Source organism: Gouania willdenowi, chromosome 11 (assembly GCF_900634775.1).
Source record: "Gouania willdenowi chromosome 11, fGouWil2.1, whole genome shotgun sequence".
Classification (NCBI taxonomy): Eukaryota; Metazoa; Chordata; class Actinopteri; order Blenniiformes; family Gobiesocidae; genus Gouania; species Gouania willdenowi.
The window spans coordinates 29,786,439-29,791,474 of record NC_041054.1 but is presented as its reverse complement, the minus strand read 5'-3'; positions in this window follow the sequence as shown (position 1 = coordinate 29,791,474).

The window sequence follows — 5,036 nt, the reverse complement described above, 5'->3', positions numbered from 1 at the left end:
ACTTTTAAAAATGGGACCACTTTACAGTTTTGGCGCCTGTGTTCCTCCATCTAGAAATCACATGATTGATGATGTCACACGGCCTGTAAACATTTCATTGTTTTCTATTGGAGTGAAACATTCAGCCTGATTTTTACATCATTTAGCAGCTTTTTACATCATTTAGCACAGGGCTGCCCAAATTCTTTTCATTGAAGGGCAAAAGGTTTATCGCGGTGGAGGGTTAACTAAACATTCACGTTGCAGTGCATGAAATTAATTATGCCAATAACATAAATGTGCAAACACTTAAAATAGTTTTGAAATTGAATAACACTTTTCTTTATTGTGTTTTATGGCAGTAACATTATGGAACATTTAAATGTCTTCAAAGACATTTAGTGCATCACAAATTCAACAAAATGGGACAACATTACCTGCCTATACGATCAAAACACTACATTTTCCCTGCCTTGAACAATCCTTTAAAACTCAAGAAAAGTAATTTAATTAGACTACAGCTTTGGATTTTTTTTTAGAAATCACAGAACTTTATTACATTATTTCTATTTTTGTTTTTTTTTTTTTAAATATCAAAAGAATAATAAAAAAAACAATTTCAAACATGGGCAGCAGGCCGAAACTAATGGTTTGCGGCCCAACCCGGCTCGTGGGCTCCAAATGAGATGGCTCTGATTTAGCAGCTTTTTAGGTCATTTGGCAGCATTTAAAGTCAAAAACAAAAAAGTCCATGATTTACTCGCTAACTTGAGCAACCAGAGGACGTCAGCGCACTGTTTAAGGGAGAGTAAAGGTCCCTTAGGAGAGCTCTTCTTCTCTACTTCATTGTCTACTACCAAACCTCAGAGTTGGAACTGTCGCCCCCTGTGGTCACAGAGGTTTTATCTATTTTCATTAAACTAAAGAGCTGTACATTGACATCTTTAACTTTTTCTGAATAATTAATTAACTCCAATAGAAAACACTGGGATGTTTACAGGCAGTGGGACATGTGACATCATCAATCATATGATTTCAAGATGGAGGAACACAGGTGCCAAAACTGTAAAGTAGTCCCATTTAGACATAGAGTAGATCTTCTAATAACAGCATTTCAATGGTTTTAGGCCACATTTGTAAAAAAAAAAAAAAAAATAGTGGAGGATCCTTTTAATGTACTTGCATTAGATATTTATGAATATATAAATAAATAAATATATATATAAATCTATACATTTGCACACACTTCATGCATAATTGCATACAACACCAGCAGACATAGTACACACACACAGAAGTGACAATGAAGCAGTAACAGTTGGACTGTTTCCCAGTGGTTTTACTGTTTCCAGCCACGTGACTTTAGTTTGAAAGGATTCAATGAGCTTTATGTGTGATGTTTGACTGACAGGCTGCCCCTGACGTCCAATCAGAGCTCGGGATAACTTTGTGTGCACTATTTTGACCAGAGAAACGCCCTTTTCTTTAGTCATCAAACGACGGACACGTACGATGGGATGGGATGTAGTTTTCCATCCAGGTCAAATAATGTCCAGTTAAGCCTCAAAAACTCCAAAAAACCTGCGTCAGAAATCAACGTCTAGGGTTTTGTGGCTCTTTCTGCTGCTCGACCTACGATTGGATGCCACAATTTCAATGTAAACACATGTCAGTGCATTAAACAGGAAGCAAAAGATATTTATATATTTGTGAAGTAAAGACTGCACTCCTGTTCACTAAAGTGCCAACCCGACCAACAAAGACTCACATATCTGTCTTTGACTTGGACAATTCATTTCTTGACCTCTTTTTTTACTTGAATGTGCACACGTTTTGTGCAACAAAAAAAAAACGAAAAACTTTGCTGCTCTGTTTTTTCTTGATCTTTAAAGTTGCGTCAGTTGTCGGCGTTTCTTAAAAAACTTGGCGTTCTTTAGCGTGGGAACCCACGGGAAGTCCAGTGGTCTGAAAGAGGAGGAAAAACCTGACGTGTTTCCTGTCGTTTACAGTCTTCTATTGGCTTTTACTCTGAAAGTCCAAGTTGTGAATGTTGCATTATAAAAATATTATTTTTTTCTTTCTTTTTTCTCCCCTTTTTTTTACCTTTTTTTTCAAAGTGAAAAAAAAAACATTTTAAAAATCTAATTTAAACAACAATGAGGGTTGTTCAGTCGTTAACTCTGGTTTTTGGTGAAATTTACACAATCTAGTGCAAATGTTACACAACCAGCATCAATGTGATATCAGCCAGAGTTGGGGTCAATTACAATTACATCTTCAATTATACATGTTCAATTACAATTACAGTGCCGAGTATTATTTCCTAATACAACTAAACTTCCCCCTGAAAGTCAATTATAATTACGTTCTGAATTACAAAAGTTCAATTGCAATTAAATACATTCACTGAGCCTTTAAAAAATAACCGCATAAAACTTAACCTTCTTCTTGTGTTAGCTTTGTGTTAGCATTAGTTGTAAAATACACATAAAATTATGATTTAGTATCTAATAAGTTTCTTATCTGTTGGTTACTTTGTTAGGCTTCCTAATCAATGACAATATTGGTATTAATATTCTTGTTCTGAGCATTTTTTCTGTCAGTATACCCCTAGATTTAATTTTTCATTATTTTTTAGATGGTAAAATTATCTTTGAAATAGTGACAGGTAGTGGGAAGAGTTAATATAAAACATATTTTAATGTTAATAAACTACATAATATCTGCCATAGAACTGTAACATGGTTCCACAGGTTTGTCTTTATTCAAATTGTAAATGACAGTTTTTAAATAATTTCCCTGCCAATTACAATCAGTCATTTATCTGAACTTAATTACAACTAAATTGATTACAACAGCAATATTTTTTTTCTATTACAATTATGTCATAATTGTAATTATCAATTACACTATTACAATTGTAATTGACCCCAAACCTGATATCAACCGTAGTTAAACTCCACTAGTATCACGTCTGGAGTTCATTTAGTGAGTTTAGGTTTACTAGTGCACGAGTCACTAGTGCTAGTAGTTAGCCTTATAAGCTAATTAAGAGGGCGGGGAAAAGCTAATTAATTCTTTCAATTGGCTTTCAAAAATATTACTACAACCAATCAGGGAGCTGGATGTGGTTCTAATCCCTCTTCTAGTGAATCTATCAGGGCTGGGCTCAATTACATTTTTTATTACCCATGTTCAAATACAGTTACCAGCATTTTTTCCAACTGCAATTAAATTACATTTTTTTTTTTTTTATCATCAGAAAGTCAATCACAATTAAGTTCTCAATTACTAAAGTTCAATTACAATTTCAGAGCCTGAAATAAGTAAGCTAATAAAAGTTAACTTTTCTATTTTGTTAGCTTTCTGTTAGCATCTCTAATGCTAACAGGTTCTAAATCAGTTGTAAAATACACTAAAAACAATAATTAGTTTCCTATCGATTGGTTACCTTCTTAGGCCTCCTAATCAATGAAAATATAGGTTTTAATAATTATGGTGTGGGTGTCTGAGCCTTTTTTGTGTCAGTATACCTCTATATATATATATATATATATTTAACATATTTTAATAATTGTTAACCTCATGTGTGGAACTGTACATAGAGCTGTAACATGGTTCCATAGTTTTGTGTTAAATTATAATTGACAATTTTTTTACACTTTTCATGGCAGTTACAAAGTCAATTATCTAAACTCAATTACGATTACAACAGTTTTTTTGTTTTTTAATTAGAATTATGCCATCATTGTAATTAATTATCAATTGTGATGACAATTATAATTGAACCCAAACCTGGTACTAGTAGTATTAGTAAACAATATTTCTGTTCTACTAGTAAATGTGTTTAGTGCACGACTAGACCTTAGTATGTATCACATATTTTTCCTCCTTTATTTTTCAACACAATCAATGCAAATGTTTGTTTTTCTACTAAAAAAACAAACAAACCCAGAAGACGACAATAAATAGGAATAATCCAAGAGGTGGAAAATTCATCCTCCTTCAGCTCTCAGTGGGTAAACGACCATGTGGTTAATATGACAATAGAAATAAATAAAAACTGTATATTGTGATACATGGACAGGGATTCAGATGCAAATCAAATCACTTCTGAGAAGTGGAAGCGTCAATAAAGGAAAAGCCTTTCGTGTTTGTTTGTTTTTTCACATCAGGGCTGTATTTTTCAATCTTTGTGGTTAAATTTTGTTCTTAGTCCAGCTGCATGATCAGGACCAGATGTGGCGGCTAATAATAATGATAATATTCAGATATTTGACTGGTGGACGCCACACTAACATGTTTACACTCATTTCTATAACGTGTATTTATTGTCTATCTGTTCTTTTAAATCCTGATACTGTGACTGGACTTTACCGACGGAATGAATGAGTGACGACTTCAACGGAACACGACACACAAACATTAAAGAAAATAAAACAATATTACGAAAAACAAATGTAAAGAAAATATATGGAATTTAAAGTTGTTCAGTAAAAACTTTCAAAAGGAATAAAAGTTGCAAACCCTTGAATGTGTTGTGTTTTTTTTTTTTTTTTTGTCTTTTTTCTTTTTTCAGCATCTTGAAGCTTGGCAAAAGTATTGGGACACAAACTTAGATCAAAGACAAATGGAGGCGGAGCCTCATCTGCACCATAAACACTTCTGGTTTCACTATTTTATTTTTCAAATTGCTAAAAGCAAACCTTATTTAACCTTCCTATTATATTTGGTGTCAATTTGACAGCATTTAGGGTTCTATTCTCCCGTCTGGACTTCAGCGCTTTTTTGCGCGCCTGCGGTTACGCGCTTCTCTCCGATCCAGGTTCCTGACACGCCCACCACATGTAAGGTAGACCAAAAACGCGTACGATTGAATAAAGGCGGGCTGAAGGAAAGGAGGCGGTGATGTCATTTTTTTGGGCTGTCTAGAAATCACGGAACCTGGAGTTTTACCAAAGCTTGTACATGTCTTTGAAATCTGTGAAAATGATAAAGTTCACTTTTAATTTGAAACGCCTTCATTGATAAACAATGTAACAGGTTGATTTGATCAT